The following is a 23812-nucleotide window of genomic DNA, read 5'->3' as shown; positions in this document are numbered from 1 at the left end:
CACTACCCAAAACATAAATTTTGCACCAAATAAACATCTCTCCCTTTGGTCTCACACAGAAGTTGAAGTTTTAAAATATGGATGATATCATCCTTTACCCTGTATTCTGATCTACTTTTGTCCTGTCCAGATCTGCTTCATTCATATCTCTAGTCCAAGTCTGATCACTTTTTCAACTTTTTAAACAGTTCCTTTATAGGTTAGTGCTGACTTTCATAGATTCAGGGTTCTAACTCTGAGTCTCAGGTGTCATATAAATACCTGAAGTTTTTGGGAATGACCAGGTTATAAACAAACATCTCAAATATTTGAATTTAGAATCAACAGCTATACCTGAATATATGTGACTACTGTAAGAGTTTATAATATAAGACCCTTTACAATAGGCCCCAACCTGATAACCCATGCTCTCAACTTCAGGTCACTGAGTTTTTATATTAGCCCATATGAGTGAGGCATGATAATATTTTCTTTATGTTTCTGACATTTCATTCAACATATCCTCCTTAAGGTTAATTCACCTAGTTGCATACCACACATCTTCATTACTTCTTGCACCCTCTCAGTAGTCCACTGTATGTAAACACCATAATTCCCACCTCCCTTCCCCAGTCCTTGTACCCTTAGGCTGCCTCCATCCATTGTGAATCACATACACTGCTGTCATAAACATCAGGGTGCAAATGTCCAGTCCTGTCCCCACACTCAGTTCCTCCAGGTATATACTGAGCAATGGGGTTTCAGGATCATATGACAACTCCACTCCTAGCCTCCTGTGGAACTAACTCACTGCCCTCCAAGGAGCTGTACCTCTCGGTTTCCCTACCGACAATGAGTAGGCACATCTATTTTTCTGCATTTTCTTTTGCACTTATTTCTCTCTGTTCTTTTTTAAACAGTTTTAGTCACACATCATACAATCCAACCTAAGTGCAGAGACATGCATTCGCCACCATAATCTATTTGAAGACTCTTCCTTTTCTTCCATGAAGAATCCATACCCGCTTCCCATGCCCTCTACCTGTTGACAATTAGTTTTGGCATAATGCCTGTGTTGCATTCAGTGGAAGCATATTACAGTGTTATTGTTGACTGTAGACCCTAGCTTGCATTGACTGTACTTTTTCCCTTATACCATTTATTTTTAACACCCTGCAATACTGACATTCATTTATCTCCCTCATGCAAAAACATTTTTTCTTTGTATATTTAATATCACCATTAATATCCACTCGAGGCATTCCTAAATTATACCATTTCAGTCTTGATCCTCTATCTTCTGATTTCTTATGCCCCCAGCCATTCTTGCTCTATCATATTCATATTCAGCTTCATTCACAACTTATATTATTCTGCTATAACCAGGTAATATTGGGCTATCAATTTCTGAATTTTTACAATCCTTCTTGTTGCCAAATCCGTATTCCTTCAGCACCAGTTACCCAATCTCTACCCAATTTCTGTCTCCTGATAACCTGTGTTCTTCAATTCTCCAAATTTGTCATTAATGTTAGTGCATATTAGTGAGACCATATAGTATTTGTCCTTTTGTTTCTGGCTAATTTCACTCAGTATATTGTCCTTAAGGTCTATCCACATTGTTACATGCTTCATGACTTTATTCTGTCTTACAACTGCATAGTATTCCAATGTGAGTATATAAAACAGCTAGTTTAATCACTCATCCATTGATGGACAGTTGGACTGTTTCTATCTCTTGGCGATCATAGATAATGCTGCACTAAACATTGGTGTGCAAGTGTCTGTTTGTGTCTTTGTCCTCAGGTCTCTGAATATATGACTAGTAATGGGATTGCCAGATCATATGGCAGTTCTATCCTTAGCTTCCTGAGGAACCACCAAACTGCCTTCCAAAGTGGTTGTACCATTTACCATTCCCACCAGCAGTGGATAAGTGTGCTTTTTTTCCCACATCCTCTTTAGCACTTGTCGTTTTCTGTTTTTTTTTTTTTTCAAAATGGCCATTCTAGTGTCAGATGATATCTCATTGTGGTTTTGATTTGCATTTCCCTTATAGCCAGTGTATTAGTTAGGGTTCTCTAGAGAAACAGAATCAACAGGGAACACTTGTAAATATAAAATTTATGAAAGTGTCTCACGTGACCGGAGGAATGCAGAGTCCAAAATCCACAGGGCAGGCTGCGAAGCTGACGACTCCAATGGATGGCCTGGATGAACTCCACAGGAGAGGCTCACCAGCCAAAGCAGGAATGGAACCTGTCTCCTCTGAGTCCTCCTTAAAAGGCTTCCCATGATTGGATTTAGCATCACTAATTGCAGAAGACACTCCCCTTTGGCTGATTACAAATGGAATCAGCTGTGGATGTAGCTGACGTGATCATGACCTAATCCTATGAAATGTCCTCATTGCAACAGACAGGCCAGCGCTTGCCCAATCAGATGAACAGGTACCACAACTTGGCCAAGTTGACACCTGTCCCTAACCATGACAGCCAGTAAAGTTGAACATCTTTTCATATGCCTTATAACCATTTGTATTTCCTCTTTTGAGAGATGTCTGTTTATGTCTTTTGTCCATTTTTTAATTGGGTTGTTGTCTTTTTGTTGTTGAGTTGAAGAATCTCTTTATATATTCTTGATACTGACTCTTATCTGATATGTGGTTCCCAAATATTGTCTCCCATTGCATAGGCTGCCTTTTTACTTTCTTGACAAAGTTCTTTGATGTACAAAAGTGTTTAATTTTGAGGAATTTCCATTTATCTATTTCTTTTGTCAGTGCTTGTGCTTTGGCTGTAAAGTCTAGGAAGCTATCTCCTATTATAAGTTTTATGAGATATTTCCCTATATTTTCTTCTAAAATTTTTTTGATCTTAGTTCAAACATTTAGGCCTTTGATCCATTTTGAGTTAATTTTTGTATAGGGTATTAGATATGGATCCTCTTTCATTCTTTTGCATATGAATATCCAGTTTTCCATTCCCCATTTATTTAAGAAGGTGCTGTGTCCCAGGTGGTTTGACTTGGCTGACTTATCAAAGACCAGTTGTCTATAGATAAGAGGGTCTATATCTGAACACTCTATTCAATTGCATTGGTCAATATATCTATCTTTATGCCAGTACCATGCTGTTTTGACCACTGTAGCTTTGTAATATGCTTTTAAGTCACTTCATTTTTCTTTCTCAGGATATTTTTAGCTATTTGGGGTATGCTTCCCTTCCAAATAAATTTGGTTATTGGTTTTTATATTTATGTAAAGTAAGTTGTTGGGATTTTGATTGGTATGCATTGAATCTATAAATCAATTTGGGTAGAATTGACAACTTAATTATATTTAGTTTCCCAAATCCATGAACATGGTATTTCCTTCCATTTATTTAGGTCTTTCACGATTTCTTTTAGCAAGTTCTTGTAGTTTTCTGGGTATAGGTCTTTTGTATCCTTAGTTAAATTTATTTCTAAATATTTGATTCTTTTGATTGTTATTGTAATGGATTTTTCTTCTTGATTTCTCCCTCAGATTGTTCATTGCTAGTGTATAAAAAAACACTACTGATTTTTAGGAGTTGATCTTGTACCCTGACACTTTTAGATTTTTTTGGATTTTCAACATATAGTATCATATCTGCAAACAGTGAGAGTTTTACTTCGTCCTTTCCATTTTAATGCCTTTTATTTCTTTTTCTTGTGCAATTGCTCTGACTAGAACTGCCAGCACATTACTGAGTAACAATGGTGACAGTGACATCCTTGTCTTTTTCCTCCTCTTAGAAGGAAACTTTCAGTGTTTCCCCATTGAGGATGATGTTAGCAGTGGGTTTTTCATATAGTCCCTTTGTCATGGTGAGGAAGTTCCCTCCTATTCCTATCCTATGAAGTGTTTTCATCAACAAAGGATTTGAATTTTGTTAAATGCCTTTTCTTCATCAATAGAGATGATCATATGTTTTTTCTGTTTTGATTTGTTGATATGGTGTATTACATTAATTGATTTCCTTATGTTGAGCCATCCTTGCATACCTGGAATAAATCTCACTTGGTCATGGTGTATAATTTTTTTAATGTGACGCTGGATTTGATTTAGAAAGTATTTTGTTGAGGATTTTTGGATCTATATTCATTAGAGAGATTGGTCTGTCATTTTCTTTTCTTGTAATATCTTTGTCTGGCTTTGGTATTGGGGTGATGTTGGTTTCATAGAATGAGTTAGGTAGTTTTCCCTCCTCTTCAATTTTTTTTTAAAGAATCTGGGAAGGTTTTATGCTAATTCTTTCTGAATACTTGGTAGAATTCACATGTGAAGCCATCTGGTCCTGAACTTTTCTTTTTTGGGAGCTTCTTGATGACTGATTCAATCTCTTTACTTGTGATTGGTTTGTTGTGATCCTCTATTTTATTTTGAGTCAATGTTCATTGTTCATCCCTTTCTAGGAAGTTGTCCTTTTCATCTAAGTTGTCCAGTTTATAAGAATATAGTTGCTCATAGTAACCTATCATTACCTCCTTTATTTCTGTGGCGTCAGTTGTTGTTTCTCCTCTTCCATTTCTGATTTTATTTATTTGCATTTTCTCTCTCTCTCTCTCTCTCTCTTTTTTTTTTGTCAACCTAGCTAAATTCCCATTGATTTTATTTATTTTTCTAAAAGAACCAGCTTCTGGTTTTGTTGATTTTCTCAATTGTTTTCATGTCCTCAATTTCATTTATTTCTGCTTTAATCATCATTATTTCCTTTCTTTAGTTTGCTTTAGGGTTAGTTTGCTCTTCTTTCTCTAATTCTTCAAAGTGAACAGTTAATTCCTCTATTTTTGCTCTTTCTTCTTTTTTAATATAGGCATTAAGGCAATAAATTTCCCTCTTAGCACTACCTTTGCTACATCCCATAAATTTTGATATGTTGTATTGTCATTTTTATTTACCTCAAGATATTTGCTGATTTCTCTTGTAATTTTTTCCTTGACCCACTGGTTGTTAAAGAGTGTGTTATTTGTGAATTTTCTATCCCTCTGCCTGTTATTGATTTCCAATTTCATTCCATTATAATCTGAGAAAATGCTTTGCATGATTTCTGTCTTTTTAAATGTATTAAGACTTGCTTTGTGGCCCATTGTATGGTCTGTCCTTGAGAATGATCCATAAACACTTGAGTAAAATGTGTATCCTGCTGTTGTGGGGTGTAATGTTCTATAAATGTCCTTTAAGTCTAGTTCATTTATTTTATTATTCAAATTGTTGTTTCTTTATTGATCCTGTGTCTAGATGTTCTAACCATTGATGAGAGCAGGGAATTAAAGTTTCCAACTATTATGGTAGAGGTGTCTATTTCTCCTTTTAGTGTTTGACTCATCCACTTTACAGCACTCTGGCTCAGTGAATACATATCTATGATTGTTATGTCTTCTTGTTGAATTGTTCCTTTTATTAATACATAGTGTCTTTCTTTGTCTCTTTTAATTGTTTTACATTTGAAGTCTAATTTGTTGGATATTAGTATTGCTACTGCTCCTCTTTTCTGATTGTTGTTTGAATGAAATATCTTTTTCTAATCTTTCACTTTCAACCTATGTTTGTCCTTGGGTCTAAAATGAGTCTCCTGTAGACAGCGTATAGATACATATTGTTTTTAAATCCATTCTGCCAGTCTATGTCTTTTGATTGGGGAGTTTAATCCATTAACACTTAGTGTTATTACTGTATAGGCAATACTTTCTTCATCCATTTTGTCTTTTGGATTTTATGTCATATCTATTTTTTTTTCTCTTTTTACCCTTACTGAGTCTTCATTTCTATGCTCTTCTCCAGACCTCTCTCTTCTGCCTTTTCCTATCTTTCTGTAGTGCTCCCTTTTGCATTTCTCACAGTTCTGGTCTCTTGGTCACAAATTCTCTCAATAATTGTTTGTCTGAAAATATTTAAATCTCCCCCTCACTTTCAAGTGCAACATTGCTGGATAAAGAATTCTTGGTTGGCCGTTTTCTCTTTTTTATTTATTTATTTATTTATTTTTATTTATTTATTTATTTATTTATTTTATTAATTAAAAAAAGAATTAACAAAACAATTAGAAATCATTCCATTCTACATGTACAATCACTAATTCTTAATAACATCACATAGTTGCATATTCATCATTTCTTAGTACATTTGCATCGATTTAGAAAAAGAAATAAAAAGACAACAGAATAAGAATTAAAACATTAATAGAAAGAAAAAAAAAAACAAAAAACCTATACCTCACATGCAGCTTCATTCAGTGTTTTAACATAATTGCATTACAATTGGGTAGTATTGTGCTGTCCATTTCTGAGTTTTTATATCCAGTCCCGTTGTACAGTCTGTATCCCTTCAGCTCCAATTACCCCTTCTCTCTTTTTTTTTTTAATTAATGGAAAAAAAGAAATTAACCCAACATTTAGAAATCATACCATTCTACATATGCAATCAGTAATTCTTAACATCATCACATAGATGCATGATCATCATTTCTTAGTACATTTGCATCGGTTTAGAAAAACTAGCAACATATCCGAAAAAGATATAGAATGTTAATATAGAGACAAAAATAAAAGTAATAATAGTAAAGTCAAAACAAAACAAAACAAAACAAAACAAAAACCTATAGCTCAGATGCAGCTTCATTCAGTGTTTTAACAAGATTACTTTACAATTAGGTATTATTGTGTTGTCCATTTTTGAGTTTTTGTATCTAGTCCTGTTGCACAGTCTGTATCCCTTCAACTCCAATTGCCCATTATCTTACCCTGTTTCTACCTCCTGCTGGACTCTGTTACCAATGACATATTCCAAATTTATTCGCGAATGTCTGTTCACATCAGTGAGACCATACAGTATTTGTCCTTTAGTTTTTGGCTAGACTCACTCAGCATAATGTTCTCTAGGTCCATCCATGTTATTACATGCTTCATAAGTTTATCCTGTCTTAAAGCTGCATAGTATTCCATCGTATGTATATACCACAGTTTGTTTAGCCACTCTTCTGTTGATGGAGATTTCGGCTGTTTCCATCTTTTTGCAATTGTAAATAACGCTGCTATAAACATTGGTGTGAAATGTCCGTTTGTGTCTTTGCCCTTAAGTCCTTTGAGTATATTCCCAGCAATGGTATTTCTGGGTCGTATGGCAATTCTATATTCAGCTTTTTGAGGAACCGACAAACTGCCTTCCACAGTGGTTGCACCATTTGACATTCCCACCAACAGTGGATAAGTGTGCCTCTTTCTCCGCATCCTCTCCAGCACTTGTCATTTTCTGTTTTGTTGATAATGGCCATTCTGGTGGGTGTGAGATGATATCTCATTGTGGTTTTGATTTGCATTTCTCTAATGACCAGGGACATTGAGCATCTCTTCATGTGCCTTTTGGCCATTTGTATTTCCTCTTCTGAGAGTTGTCTGTTCAAGTCTTTTTCCCATTTTGTAATTGGGTTGGCTGTCTTTTTGTTGTTGAGATGAACAATCTCTTTATAAATTCTGGATACTAGACCTTTATCTGATATATCATTTCCAAATATTGTCTCCCATTGTGTAGGCTGTCTTTCTACTTTCTTGATGAAGTTCTTTGATGCACAAAAGTGTTTAATTTTGAGGAGCTCCATTTATTTATTTCCTTCTTCAGTGTTCTTGCTTTAGGTTTAAGGTCCATAAAATCACCTCCAGTTTTAAGATCCATAAGATATCTCCCAACATTTTCCTCTAACTGTTTTATGGTCTTAGACCTAATGTTTAGATCTTTGATCCATTTTGAGTTAACTTTTGTATAGGGTGTGAGAGATGGGTCTTCTTTCATTCTTTTGCATATGGATATCCAGTTCTCTAGGCACCATTTATTGAAGAGACTGCTCTGTCCCAGGTGAGTTGGCTTGACTACCTTATCAAAGATCAAATGTCCATAGATGAGAGGGTCTATATCTGAGCACTCTATTCGATTCCATTGGTCGATATATCTATCTTTATGCCAATACCATGCTGTTTTGACCACTGTGGCTTCATAATATGCCTTAAAGTCCGGCATCGCTAGACCTCCAGCTTCGTTTTTTTTCCTCAAGATGTTTTTAGCAATTCGGGACACCCTGCCCTTCCAGATAAATTTGCTTATAGGTTTTTCTATTTCTGAAAAATAAGTTGTCGGGATTTTGATTGGTATTGCATTGAATCTGTAAATCAATTTAGGTAGGATTGACATCTTAACTATATTTAGTCTTCCAATCCATGAACACGGTATGCCCTTCCATCTATTTAGGTCTTCTGTGATTTCTTTTAACAGTTTTTTGTAGTTTTCTTTATATAGGTTTTTTGTCTCTTTAGTTAAATTTATTCCTAGGTATTTTATTCTTTTAGTTGCGATTGTAAATGGGATTCGTTTCTTGATTTCCCCCTTAGCTTGTTCATTGCTAGTGTATAGAAATACTACAGATTTTTGAATGTTGATCTTGTAACCTGCTACTTTGCTGTACTCATTTATTAGCTCTAGTAGTTTCGTTGTGGATTTTTCCGGGTTTTCGACGTATAGTATCATATCGTCTGCAAACAGTGATAGTTTTACTTCTTCCTTTCCAATTTTGATGCCTTGTATTTCTTTTTCTTGTCTAATTGCTCTGGCTAGAACCTCCAACACAATGTTGAATAATAGTGGTGATAGTGGACATCCTTGTCTTGTTCCTGATCTTAGGGAGAAAGTTTTCAATTTTTCCCCATTGAGGATGATATTAGCTGTGGGTTTTTCATATATCCCCTCTATCATTTTAAGGAAGTTCCCTTGTATTCCTATCTTTTGAAGTGTTTTCAACAGGAAAGGATGTTGAATCTTGTCGAATGCCTTCTCTGCATCAATTGAGATGATCATGTGATTTTTCTGCTTTGATTTGTTGATATGGTGTATTACATTAATTGATTTTCTTATGTTGAACCATCCTTGCATACCTGGGATGAATCCTACTTGGTCATGATGTATAATTCTTTTAATGTGTTGTTGGATACGATTTGCTAGAATTTTATTGAGGATTTTTGCATCTATATTCATTAGAGAGATTGGTCTGTAGTTTTCTTTTTTTGTAATATCTTTGCCTGGTTTTGGTATGAGGGTGATGTTGGCTTCATAGAATGAATTAGGTAGTTTTCCCTCCACTTCGATTTTTTTGAAGAGTTTGAGGAGAATTGGTACTAATTCTTTCTGGAACGTTTGGTAGAATTCACATGTGAAGCCATCTGGTCCTGGACTTTTCTTTTTGGGAAGCTTTTGAATGACTAATTCAATTTCTTTACTTGTGATTGGTTTGTTGAGGTCATCTATGTTTTCTTGAGTCAAAGTTGGTTGTTCATGTCTTTCCAGGAACCCGTCCATTTCATCTAAATTGTTGTATTTATTAGCATAAAGTTGTTCATAGTATCCTGTAATTACCTCCTTTATTTCTGTGAGGTCAGTAGTTATGTCTCCTCTTCCATGTCTGATCTTATTTATTTGCATCCTCTCTCTTCTTCTTTTTGTCAATCTTGATAAGGGCCCATCAATCTTATTGATTTTCTCATAGAACCAACTTCTGGTCTTATTGATTTTCTCTATTATTTTCATGTTTTCAATTTCATTTATTTCTGCTCTGATCTTTGTTATTTCTTTCCTTTTGCTTGCTTTGGGATTAGTTTGCTGTTCTTTCTCCAGTTCTTCCAAGTGAACAGTTAATTCCTGCATTTTTGCCTTTTCTTCTTTTCTGATATAGGCATTTAGGGCAATAAATTTCCCTCTTAGCACTGCCTTTGCTGCATCCCATAAGTTTTGATATGTTGTGTTTTCATTTTATTCGCCTCGAGGTATTTACTAATTTCTCTTGCAATTTCTTCTTTGACCCACTCGTTGTTTAAGAGTGTGTTGTTGAGCCTCCACGTATTTGTGAATTTTCTGGCATTCCGCCTATTATTGATTTCCAACTTCATTCCTTTATGATCCGAGAAAGTGTTGTGTATAATTTCAATCTTTTTAAATTTGTTAAGACTTGCTTTGTGACCCAGCATATGGTCTATCTTTGAGAGTGATCCATGAGGACTTGAGAAAAAGGTGTATCCTGCTGTTCTGGGATTTAATGTCCTATAAATGTCTGTTAAGTCTAGCTCCTTTATAGTAATATTCAGATTCTCTATTTCTTTATTGATCCTCTGTCTAGATGTTCTGTCCATTGATGAGAGTGGGGAATTGAAGTCTCCAACTATTATGGTATTTGTGTCTATTTCCTTTTTCAGTGTTTGCAGTGTATTCCTCACGTATTTTGGGGCATTCTGGTTCGGTGTGTAAATATTTATGATTGTTATGTCTTCTTGTTTAATTGTTCCTTTTATTAGTATATAGTATCCTTCTTTGTCTCTTTTAACTGTTTTACATTTGAAGTCTAACTTGTTGGATATTAGTATAGCCACTCCTGCTATTTTCTGGTTGTTATTTGCATGAAATATCTTTTCCCAACCTTTCACTTTCAACCTATGTTTATCTTTGGGTCTAAGATGTGTTTCCTGTAGACAGCATATAGAAGGATCCTGTTTTTTAATCCATTCTGCCATTCTATTTCTTTTGATTGGGGAATTCAGTCCATTAACATTTAGTGTTATTACTGTTTGGGTAGTACTTTCCTCTACCATTTTGCCTTTTGTATTATATATATCATATCTGATTTTCCTTCTTTCTACACTCTTCTCCATACCTCTCTCTTCTGTCTTTTTGTATCTGACTCTAGTACTCCCTTTAGTATTTCTTGCAGAGCTGGTCTCTTGGTCACAAATTCTCTCAGTGAGTTTTTGTCTGAGAATGTTTTAATTTCTCCCTCATTTTTGAAGGATAATTTTGCTGGATATAGGAGTCTTGGTTGGCAGTTTTTCTCTTTTAGTAATTTAAATATATCATCCTACTGTCTTCTAGCCTCCATGGTTTCTGCTGAGAAATCTACACATAGTCTTATTGGGTTTCCCTTGTATGTGATGGATTGTTTTTCTCTTGCTGCTTTCAAGATCCTCTCTTTCTCTTTGACCTCTGACATTCTAACTAGTAAGTGTCTTGGAGAACGCCTATTTGGGTCTAATCTCTTTGGGGTGCGCTGCACTTCTTGGATCTGTAATTTTAGGTCTTTCATAAGAGTTGGGAAATTTTCAGTGATAATTTCTTCCAGTAGTTTTTCTCCTCCTTTTCCCTTCTCTTCTCCTTCTTGGACACCCACAACACGTATATTTGTGCGCTTCATATTGTCCTTGAGTTCCCTGATACCCTGTTCAAATTTTTCCATTCTTTTCTGGATAGTTTCTGTTTGTTTTTGGAATTCAGATGTTCCATCCTCCAAATCACTAATTCTATCTTCTGTCTCTTTGAATCTATCATTGTTGATATCCATTGTTTTTTCTATCTTTTCTACTTTGTCCTTCACTTCCATAAGTTCTGTGATTTGTTTTTTCAGTTTTTCTATTTCTTCTTTTTGTTGATCCCATGCCTTCTTCATGTCCTCCCTCAATTTATCGATTTCGTTTTTGAAGAGGTTTTCCATTTCTGTTCGTATATTCAGCATTAGTTGTCTCAGCTCCCGTATCTCATTTGAACTATTGGTTTGTTCCTTTGACTGGGCCATATTTTCAATTATTTGAGCGTGATCCGTTATCTTCTGTTGGCGTCTGCGCATTTAGACAGATTTCCCTGGGTATTGGATCCAAAAGTTTGGAAGATTTTTCTGTGAAATCTCTGGGTTCTGTTTTTCTTATCCTGCCCAGTAGGTGGTTCTCATGGCACACGTTTGTCTGCCGGTCCCACCAGTAAAAGGTGCTGTGGGACCTTTAACTTTGGAAAACTCTCGCCGTCCAGGAGGTTCGCTAGCTGAAGCAGCTTGGAAGGGTTCGAGCCGGCCCGGGGTCCGAATGCGGGGAGGGTTGCTGACCGCTGCAGCCCGGGCGACAAGTGTGGTGGGAGGACGCCAGCGGCAGCGGCCCGCCCGGGAGAGTGCACGTTCCCGGGGAGTCACGGGTTTGGAAGGGGCCTCCCCCACACGTCACCGTTCTCCGTGGCCTGGGGATTTGCGATCCAATTCTCTCAGTTGGTCCGGGGGGTCGCGCGTGGTGTGGGCGCCAGCCGCCGCGGTTTCAGGGGACCACCTCTCCAATTCTCCCAGCCGGCACGGGAAGGGGGAAGGGAGTGACTCCGGCCACTTGCCGCCCCACCCGGTGAAGCCCCCGCGCCTCAGCGATCTCACCCGAGCGGGTTCTCTCAGCCAGCCAGCCGTTCCAGGATGGGGTACGCTGTCTTTTTTATCTCTGTTGTGGCTTTGGGCGCTCTTCTGTATCGTTTCTACTCCCCTAGTAGCTGTCCTGGAGAAGAAACTAAGATCCGCGCGTCTTACTAAGCTGCCATCTTCTCCGGAAGTCCCGTTTTCTCTTTTAGAAACTTAAATATATCATACCATTGTCTTCTTGCCTCCATTGTTTCTACTGAGAAATCCACACATAGTCTTATTGGGCTTTCCTTGTATGTGATGGATTGCTTTCCTCTTTCTGCTTTCAAAATTCTCTCTCTGTTTGACATCTGACAATCTGATTAGTAAGTGTCTTGAAGTATGTTTATTTGGATCTGTTCTGTTTGGGGTACACTGCACTTCTTGGATCTGTAATTTTATGTTTTTCATAAGAGATGGGAAATTTTCAGTGATGATTTCTTCCATTAGTCTTTCTCCTGCTTTTCCCTTCTCTTCTCCCTCAGGGACACCCACACATGTATATTCATGTACTTTGTGTTGTCATTCATTTCCCTGAGACCCTGCTCATATTTTTCCATTTTTTTACCTATACTTTCTTTTGTGTATTGGATTTCATATGTCCCACCCTCGGCTTCACTAATCCTTTCTTCTGCCTCTTCAAGTCTATTGTTGTAGGTTTGCATTGTTTTTTTTTTTTTTTTTCCCTCTCTTCTACTGTGCCTTTCATTTCCATATGTTCTGTGATTTGTTTTTTCAAACTTTTGATTTGTTCTTTTTTTCACCTAGTGTCTTCTTTATATCCTCCCTCATCTCATTGATTTTTGATGAGATTTTCCATATCTGTTTGAATATCCCGAATTAGTTGTTTTAAGTCCTGTATTTCATTTGAATTGTTAGTTTGTTCCTTCTACTGGGTCATATCTTCAATTTTCCTATATGATTTGTAAATTTTTATGGCATCTAGACATTTGATTTCCTTAAATGGTTTATTCCGGAGGTTAATTTTATAGTCTTTTGTCTAGGATTTTCTTGTTGGATGGCTTTGTTCTCTGTGTGTTCTTTGACAGTCAGTTCAGCTTATTCTGGACCTCTAGCATAGCTACTGTTTAACTGATAAGAATTTTTCAGTTCTTGCTTTTCTGCTTCTTTCCCTACCTATATGGAGATTTTTTTTTTTTGAGGCAAGTCTCCTCAGATATTATAGATCCCAGTCAGATTTTCCCAGACCAGACTGACCCATGTCTCAGGAGAAAAGAGTAGCCAGCATCAAGTTTCCCTGGGGGTGAGGCCCAACAATTTGTCAGACTTTCCTAAGAAACCTCTAGACTCTGTGCTTTTCCTTTCCTGTCCAGCATGTGGTGCTTGTCTGCCCATGGCTTCCCCCCAATGTAAAGTCATGTGGTGCCTTTAATTTCAGCAGACTCTCCTTACTGGGGTATGGTTGAGACAGAAGTGAGGTTGTAACTTGGCATTAATTGCTTCAGTTTTTCAGTTCCTGGAGCCTGAATTCCATGAAGGAGGAATTCCACTTGAGCTGGGTTCCACCTTGCTCTTGGAAAATACACAAACTTTAGGGAGTTACCTCCTTTCACCTTACTAGTTACTTTGTCTCTCAGACAAGCTTATTCTGCCCTTGCCTGGGACACTGCTGGAGCCTGAGAAGGCTTCCAGTTCTATCTAATGAGCTGTTATGAATTAGAAAAAGCAAAAGCACAAAAAAGCCTTTTTCAGCATGGGACCTTCCTTTTTGGGTTTGTCAATCAAGAGCTTAAGTTGATATTTGGCTCTGTGTATCTCCAGGCTCTATGTTTCCCCTTCTCTTAGGGTCCAGTCCTTTTGCTGCATTTTGTGCTGTCTCACTCAAAAAACCTCTGTTTTTTTTTTCCATCAGCCCTGTCCCCTCTCTACTGGAGTAGAAACTTTTAGTACCTTTAGTACTTATTCCAGGTTTATCTGTGCTAGTCAGAATTTATCAATTAATTCTGCAATTGGAGCTTGGTTGAGCTAGGCTCTTGCTGCTAGTAAAGTCTGTTTCCTTTTTCCCTTGGGGAACCAGCCTGCCTCATGCCATGGGGGAGGGGCACTGGCCTGTGTGGTTTGGGGGACTTACAGTTCTGTGTAGGGTTTCAGCCAGTCCTCCTCATTGAGACTGGTGTATGCTGGGTATCTTGTAACAGATGTAGCTCCAGCTGTTGTTCTTTACTGTTCCTGGCTATTTGCTAGCTGTTCTGGAGAACAATCTAAATTCCACACCTCCCTAAGCTGCCATCTTGTCACCCCTGATTGGGAATGGATCTTAAAGATCACTCCCCTATAATTTTAGGCTGCATGCAAGGTTGCAGGTGTTCTGAATTTTTTGGTGGTCCCTAGTTCTTTTGAATAGTTGACCATTTGGCTTTTTAATATCAAAGTTACATGTCTGGGGCCTACTAGCAGATGAAGAGGGTGTGGTACACCAAATACCTTATGACAACCTATATGAACTTACTCCCTACTGATAATCCTATATCTTCTACTTTCTGTTTCTGCAGTCTTCCTTGCTTTTCTTTTAATTCTCAAGGTCTTTACATCTATTTTTCCCCTCTAAAGGAAATGCTTGTTATCCCAGATAGTCATATATATAGTTTACCTCCTCTTCCAATCTGTGTTAAAATATATTCTTAGAAAGATCTTACCTAGTTATTTCAAATTCAGCATTCCCCTGCCCTCACTCTTCCTCCCCTTCTCTGCTTTATATTTTTCTACACCCTTTAACAAATTTCAAATGTACAATATAGTTTTACTTATATATTTTATTCATTGTATGTTTCTTTCTACTAGGATGAAAGCTTCACGAGTACAGAGACTTTTGTCAGTTTTATTGATGGCTGAACCACCAGCAATTAGTAAAGCTCCTGCCATATGGTAAGCACTCAGTTAATGTTCGGTAAATGAATTAATGAATAAATGAATGAGCAAATGCTTGATTTGTGAAAAGTTTAATTTTACTGTCAGATCTGAAAGGTTTTGATTCGATTTAAAATCTCCATTTTAAATTCTCTATACTTATTTGCAAACGGGAGCATAGACCCTGCTTTCTCTCCTATGACTTGGTAGCAAAATACATTTATGTAGGTGACTATAGCATTTGTGAAGAGTAGGACTAAAATCAAACCTTGGTTAGGAAAAAATCACACACAAAATGACGTGGAGGAGCCAGACAGCTGCAAATTCTTAACTAAAGTAAATTTTGCTGCTATAAATTCTCTTATGGCACATTACTCGTTATGGATCACAAAGCACTCCTCCATCTCTAAGTCTGTGCATATTAAAGTATTAATTTGTATGAAACAAAAAAATAGTCAAATGTCAGTTTTGCTCAAATGAAAAATCTACCCAAACATGTTATTACTCTTAATGATTCTTTTTATGCTTTCTCTTTTCCATAACACCCACTTTAATATGGTAGTTACCAAGCATTTAATTGCTTAACTAATAATTTCTTTTTTTAAAAATAACGAATATTATAATGATGTTTTCAAGGATTTTTCATATCTCAAATATTCACATTATCTCTTCATATCATCAAAAACAAGAGAAACATAACTTCAGAGAGGAAAGTACAGTTGCAAAGCCAGAGATACCAGGGTTTGAATTCTGACCCTGCTATTTATTATGTGACTTTGGTAAAGGTACTTAAACTTTTTCAACTCGCTTGAATGTCAGCTCCACAAAGGCAAAGTCTTTTGTTAGAATTCATGAAAGAACATTTTAATAATTGTACTATTAACTATAATCCATCATTTACAACATTGTTCACTGTGTTTGTACCATTCTTTTGTTATATCTTCTATTTGTTTTATTCTGGTAACATATATACACCTGAAATTTCACCTTTTAGCCACATTCACATATATAATTCACTGCTGTTAATTACAGACATAATGCTGTGCAACCACTGTCACCATTTCCAAAACTTTAAAATTAACCTAGTAGACTTTCTGTACCAATCAAGTATTAACTACCCTTTCCCTACCCTCAACCCAGCTCCTGGTAACCTATATTCTAGATTCTATATCTATGAGATTGCTTAGTCTATTTAATGCCAGTGAGATCATATAATATTTTACCTTTTGTGTCTTGCTTATTCCGTGCAATTTGATGTCTTTAAGGATCATCCATGTTGTCACATGTATCAGGCTGAATAATATTCCGTTTTATGTATTTATCACATTTTATTTATTCATTCATCATTTGATGGACACTTGGGTTGCTTCCATCTTTTGGCAATTGTGAATAATGTTGCTATTAATATTGGTGTTTAAATAGCTTTTTGTGTCCCTGCCTTCACTTCTTTTGGATATAAACCTTGTAGAATGATTGCTGGGTTATATGGTAATTGTATAATTAGCTTTCTGAGGAACCCCCAAACTGTCCTCCACTGTGGGTTGCACCATTTTACATTGCCACCTGCAATGAATGAGTTTCTTATTTCTCTGCCTCTTTTTCAGTACTTGAATATTTCTGTTTTTTTTTTTTTTAAATAGCAGCCATTCTAGTGGGTGTGAAATGGTATCTCATTGTGGTTTGATTTGCATTCCCTGATGACTGATGATGTGCATCTTTATGTGTTCTTTCTGGCTATTTGTTTATCTTCTTTGGAGAGATGATTATTAAAGTCTTTCACCCATTTTTAAATTGGGTTGTGTTTTTATTAAGTTGAAGGATTTCTTTATATATTCTGGGTATTAATCCTGTATTGGATATGTGGTTTCCAAATATTTTCTCACATTGTTTAAGTTGTAATTTTACATTCATGATAAAGTCCTTTGAGAAGCAAAAGTTTTAATTTTGATGAGATGTCATCTATTTATTATTTCTTTTGTTGCTTGTGCTATGGGTGTAAAGTCTAAGAAACCACGTGATGTCTTGAAGATGCTTCCCTATGGTTTCTTCTATAATTTTGATAGTTCTAGACATTTTGAGTAGATTTTTGTCTATGCTATAAAATAGGGATCCTCCTTTTTTTATTTTTACAAATGGAGATCCAGTTTTCCTGGCACCATTTGTAAAAACTATTCTTTCCCAATTAAGTGGTCTTTGTCACCTTGTCAAAAATCAATCAACAAAAAATGTAAGGGTTGATTTCTGAGCTCTCTATTTGATTCCATTAATCTATATTTCTATCCTTGTGCCAGTTTCTTGCTTATATGGATTACTGTGGCTTTGTAATAAGTTTTAAGGTTGGGAAATTAGGGTCCTCCAACTTCATTTTTCTTTTTCAAAATGGCTTTAGCTAGTCATGTCTTCTTACCTTTTCATATAAACTTTATGATTGGCTTTTCCATTTCTGCAAAGTACATTGTTGAAATTTTGAATGGGATTGCATTGAATCTATAAATTGGATTGGGTAGTATTGACATCTTTACAATATTTAGGCTTCCAATCCATGAATACATAGTATCCATTCATTTAAGTCTTGTTTAATTTCTTTTAACAAGGTTTTGTAGTTTTCTTTGTAGAAGTCCTTTAATACACCTGGCTAGATTTGTTTCTAGATATTTTACTCTTTTAATTGCTATTGAATGGATGTTTTCTTTATTTCTTCTCATTATTCATTGTTGTGTATAGAAACACTGATGATTTTGGGGTATTAATTCACTTATCTCTAGGAATGTTATTGTGGATTTGACAGGATGTTATGTATCTAGGATCATATCATCTGCAAATAGGGAATGTTTTACTTCTTTCTTTCCTATTTAGATGCCCTTTTTCCCTTTTTCTTGCCTGTTAGGAACTTCCAGTTCAATACTGAATAACAGTGCTGACAGTAGGCATAATTGTCCTTTTCCTGATCTTGGAGGGAAAGCTCTTTTCTTTCACTGTTAAATGAGATTTTAGCAGTGGATTTTTAATATATGCCCTTTATCATGTTGGAGGATTTTCCTTCTATTTCCTAAATGTTTTTATCAAGAAAGTGTGCTGTATTCTGTTGAATGTCGTTTTTGCATCAATTGAAATAATCATGTGTTTTTATCCCTTTTGATCTGTTAGTGTGGTGTATGACATGAATTGATTTTTGCATTTTGCACCAATCTTGCATACCATCAATCATGGTATATAATTTTTTTAGTATGTTATTGAATTCAGGGTTTTTTTTTTTTGCATTTTTTGAGGATTTTTTGCATCTATATTAATAAAAGACATTGGTCTGTAGTTTTCTTTTTATGTAGTTATTTATCTGGCTTTGATATGAGGGTAATGGCCTCATAGAGTGAGTTAGGGGTGTTTCTTCAATTCAGTTTTTTTGAAAAGTTTGAGCAGAATTGGAATGATGTATTCTTGGAATGTTTAGTACAATTCCCCTGAGGAGCATGTTTTTGTGAGATGTTTTTTATTACTGATTCAGTCTTCTTACTAGTAATTTGTTTGTTGACATTTTCTATTTCTTCTTGAATCAATATAGTGGTTTGTGTATTTCTAAGAATTTGTTCATTTCATCTAGGCCATCTAACTTAATGGCATATGGTTGTTTATAGTATTCTCTTATAGTCCTTTTTATTCAGTGGGATTGGTAGCAATGTGCCCTTTTTCATTTCTGATCTTAGCTATTTGCATTCTCTCTCTCTTTTTTCTTTGTCATTGTAGCTAAAGGTTTGATTTTATTGATTCTCTGTTTTTAAAATGTTTGTTTCATTTATCTCAACTTTAATCTTTATTTCCTTCCCTTTGCTCACTTTAGGTTTAGTTTGCTCTTCTCTTTCTCAAATTTCTAGTTTTGAGGTTAGGCCTCTGATTTTGACATTTTGCTTCTTTTTTAATGTAAGCCTTTAGAGTTATAAAATTTCCTTTCAGCACTGTCTTTACTGCATCCCATAAATTTTTATATGTTGTATTTTCATTTTTATTGGCCTGAAGCTATCTCAATACTTCACATTTGATTTCCTCTTTAACTCACTGGTTGTTAAGAGGATGTTGTTTAATTTCCATGTATTTATGAATTTTCCATTTCTCCTTCTGTTATTGATTTCTAAGTTCATTCTGTTGTGCCTGTAAAATTTACACTGTATGATTTCAAATATTTTTGAATTTATTGAGACTTGTTTTATGACCCAACTTATGGTCTATTCTTGAGAATGATCAATGTGTATTTGAGAAGAATGTGTATTCTGTTTTCACTGGGTGCAGTGTTATATATATGTCTTTTAGATCTAGATGGTTTAGTGTATCATTTAAGTCCTGTAATTTCTTACTGATATTTTCATTAGAAGTTCTATACATTATTGAGAGTGGTGTGTTAAAGTCTCCTACTACTAATGTAGAACCATCAATTTCTTCCTTCAAGTCTGTCAGTATTTTTATTTGGGGGCTCTGCTGTTAGGGGCATATATATTTGCAATTGTTACATCATCTTGTTGAATTGTCCCATTCATCAGTGTATACTGACCATCTTTGTCCTTTGTAACTGTTTTTGACTTAAACTCTATTTTATCTGATATTGGTGTAGTCGTACCATCTCTCTTTTGGTTACTACTTGCATTGTATTTTTTCTCATCCTTACACAGTCAAACTATTTGTTTCTTTGACTTTAAGGTGATTTTCTTGCAGACATCATATAGTGGGGTCCTCCTTTTTTATCCATTTTGCCAATCTCTGCCATTTGACTAGAGAGTTTAATCCGTTTACATTTGAAGTCACTGCTGATAATGCAGAACTTTATTCTGTCATTTTGCTATTTAGCCTTTGTAAGTCTTATAGCTGTTTTGTCCCTGTCTTCAGTTAAAGCCTACTTTTATATTTATTTGTTTTTTTGTGTTGTACCATATTGAGTGCCCTCTCATTTTTATCAGGATATATTTTTTTCATCTGTCTTTCCCTGTGGTTACTATAGGGCTAAAATGTAGCATCCTAAATATATAGACATTATATTTGGTTTGATACCAACTTCACATCAATAGCTTGTACCCATACCCCTCTGTTCCTATTCCCTTCTGTGCCACCACCATTTTTTGGTACTGTTACCATTCATATCTTTGTACATTGTATGTCTACAAACCTAGATTTATCATTAATTTTTACTCATTTGCAAATTAGCAACTGTAGGAAGTAAGAAGTAGAGTTACATACCAAACAATATAATGTAGTAATATTAGCATTTATATTTACCCTTATAGTTACTATTTTCACAGGCATTTATTTCTTTATACTGCTTTGAACCACTGCCTAGTGCCCTAGTGTTCTTTCATTTTATTCTGAAGAACTCCCCTTAGCATTGCTTGGAGTGTAGGTCTAATTGAGATATATGCCCTCAGCTCTTGCTTATCTGAGAATGTCTTAATATCTTCCTCATTTTTGTAAAAGAGTTTCATTTGATGTAAAATTCTTGAATGACAGCTGTTTTTTTTTTTCCAGAACTTCAAGTATTTCAACTCATTGCATTCTTGTCCCCTTGGTTTCTGCTAAAAAATCAGAATAAAATTAAATGTGATTCCCTTGTATATAACCTGTTGCTTTTCTCTTGCAGCTTTCAGAACTTTCTCCTTGTCCTTTGCATTTGATAATATAATCAGTATATGATGGGGTGCATTTTACTTCATGTTAATCCTGTTTAGTCCTCTTGGATGTGCATATTCACATCTTTTGCAGTTTTGGAAGTTCTTTGTCATTATTTCTTTGACTATTCCTTCTGATCCTTTCCCTTTGTCCCAGATCATCTACGTCTATAATTTTTTGTATTCTTTTCATTGTCTCAGGCTCTTTTTACCTGGAGAGCAAATTTTGGGTGGAGGGTCACCTCAGAATGGATTTTCCAAGTCACTCATTCCCAGCCAAAACATGACCAAGGATTCATGAGGGGGCACAGACAAGCTCCAGAGAGTGAAGGGAAGGGATCAGGAAGGGCACCTAAAGCTTCTCTGACCATTCTCCAAAACTGAACTTTCCTGGCCTGCTCATTAAATGCAGCCTTTCAGCCAATTGTCCCCTGCAGCAATGAGGATGTACTGCATCTTTAAATCTCCGCAGCCTCTGCCCTTGTCTTGGAAGGGTTGAACCAATGGCTGTTACTGCCTTAATTAGGGGTGGGTTGGGACAATAGCTGCCCTTATAGCCAGGACCCAGCAATCAGAATTTGGTAATCAATAGCTATGATCAGTGATTGGCTGAGTCCACCCCTGTTCTTGGGGAAGAGAATTTCTTTGTCCCTCTCTGTAACCAGCAGCTAGCCAGGGTCTAGACCCTTGGCAAGCTGCCATGAGAGTGGAGGATGGGCGCCAGTAACCATGCAAGGAGAAAGTAATTTACATTTCTTTACTCTAATTTATCAGCCTCTTCCTCCAGTTCTTCCCTGGATGACGTACAGTATTCTTCTGACCTGTTTAATAGTTGTTTTGGTAGAAGGATTGAGACCTGTGGCTCCCTACTCTGTCATCTTCCCTAGAAGTTCTAAATCTAATTTTTTGTAGGACCAGAATAGTTGTTTTCCTTCACTCCTCTCTGATTTAGCAATACCTATCGAGTGTGTCATAGCTTTTACAGTATTTGTTGAGGGCTCTTTACATGAAAATAGAAAGCCAAAAAGTTTAGCTTTCTGAAATACCTAGTAGTTATTTCTAAACTGATTTATCTCTGTACCTGGGTAGTGTATTTTTAGTTACACTTGGTGTTTAGGTGTCCTCTTTTGAATCACAGAATGCATGTGTGGTGTATGTGTGTGTGTTTGTATCTGTGTGTGTGTTTGTTTTAGATTCACCATATACATAGCAGATCAAAGGGCAGTCTTATTTGTCAGAGCACCAGGTCTGTCTTGCTTCTCAAGTGGGCACTAGGGGACCTACAGAAGAATGCTGAGAGTAGCTGTGGTTTTTCAGTGCTTTACTAGGTTGCCATCTGCTATAGTTGGCAGAATCTGGGCCATTGCTCCAGAACAAAATATCCCCTTTTCCTCTGACTAAACAATTCTGAGTGTTTTGTGCCCAGCATTCTCTGTATTAGATTTTAGTTTCAGTTAACTGAGGACACATTTTCATTCTCATTCAGATGGGTATTCAGGAGGCTGATCTGTAATGTTCTCTGGTTTTCAACATGGCCAAGGCTGAATCTAAAGTGCTCAAATAATTTAGCCACGTACAATGAGTCCTGTAATACCCTTAGAGGCTAGGCCCCTAAGCAATCTGTTTTCAAAGGTATCAGTTGGTTGGCCTTGTAAAAGACTTGCTACTTTAGCACCTGAGTGATGTGTCCTTTCCAAAACTCAAATATCATCTCCTCTCAAACTGGATTTTCATTCCTAGGAAACGCCTCCGTTTTCTAGAAGTTCATCATTTCTGTCAGAGGCTGAGGGTATTTTACCGAAACATAGACTTAAAATATTAGATCTTGTCTGAGTTTACATTTAAGTTTGGGATATCACAATATTCATCTATCCAAGACTACTGCCTCATTGTCTTCAGGAAAATGTTTTTTCTTAGAAATTCAGGGCCTTATAAATGGGCCTTAAGGATCATCTTCTGTGATTTTTTTTTAGCTTTTCTGGAATTGTTAGATAAATTTAATTCTAACAAGCTATTCTTGTTCCCTCTTCTTTTCTGAACCTTCTGCCTCTCAATTTATATGTACTAGGGTGTTTTTAAACATTTGAAAAAATATTTTCAAACTGGATCTCAGTATGATCCACTGATTTTGTTTATTCTTCTTAGAAGTTAGAAGCAATTATGAGCATTACTCATGTATCTGTACGATTTTTACAGCAGGGTCTTGGCTATGGTTGAAAGTACAGTAGGCTCAAATTATAGGGGTTTTGATTAGTCTATGATGCAAATATGATCTGCAGGATTATTTTTGATAATCTGAGCTGAGTCTTAATACATAACAAATATAAACATCTCAATAATATTTGAGGTCTATGGAGGAAAATTAATTTATTAATCTATGTTTGTCCCTGAAAGCCCATTAGCTAATATGGTAAAAAAATCAGATCGTGATTTTATTTGACATACTTCTTTACTATATAGGTTTAGTAACAATTTGGGTTTGGAAGGAAGCTAGATTTATTAAGAAAGTAAGGGACTTTTTAGTTCTCAGAAGGATTATTGGTGCCTTGTTCCATCTGTTGCTTGATGCTACTGTTGAGGTTGGACATTTGTCATCATCTGAGCATGGATCCATTAGATGGGTTCAGAGACATTCCTTTATGTGATCCTCTCCATTGCCCGAAGACTGGGCTTATAGAATTTCATGGTTCTTAAGACTTTGATGCTTAATCACAAATAACTTTCAGTATCTGATACCTATCATAGAAATTCCATCATGGCAACTAAAAGCATGAAGGGCATAAGTATCTCCACTATTAATGGAAACTCCCAAGTGCCTTTCTCTCAGTGCAATTCACCCTTTCTCTCAGAGATTACATTTCCTTTTCTCTTTAAACACTTATAACCATGGTCTTTCTTTTCTCTCTGAGTAGGACTCTAGTTCTCAGACAACAGGGCAGATGTTTCTTCTCGGTAACTGGCAACTTCTGTTCCTAGGTATGCAAAAAAAAAAAAAATGAAAAATAGCCTCTGAAGGAGAAAATCTTGACTTTTAGGATATGAGAAGGGAAAATATCTCTCATTTTT

At 36.1% G+C, this 23812-nt stretch overlaps 1 long non-coding RNA gene across 1 annotated transcript in view; it reads left to right on the top strand.

Annotated features, from left to right (window-relative positions):
• Window positions 1-722: 722 nt before the first annotated feature.
• LOC143644328 (uncharacterized) overlaps window positions 723-23812 on the top strand; it is a 114278-nt gene continuing 91188 nt past the window's right edge. Inside the window, exons 1-2 of the long non-coding RNA XR_013156621.1 lie at window positions 723-835; window positions 15036-15119. This is a non-coding gene — a long non-coding RNA (uncharacterized LOC143644328). The remainder of the gene's footprint in view (window positions 836-15035; window positions 15120-23812) is intronic.

This window comes from Tamandua tetradactyla, chromosome 8, assembly GCF_023851605.1.
Source record: "Tamandua tetradactyla isolate mTamTet1 chromosome 8, mTamTet1.pri, whole genome shotgun sequence".
In the NCBI taxonomy this organism is placed as follows: Eukaryota; Metazoa; Chordata; class Mammalia; order Pilosa; family Myrmecophagidae; genus Tamandua; species Tamandua tetradactyla.
This window is presented reverse-complemented; position numbering and strand designations above follow the sequence as displayed.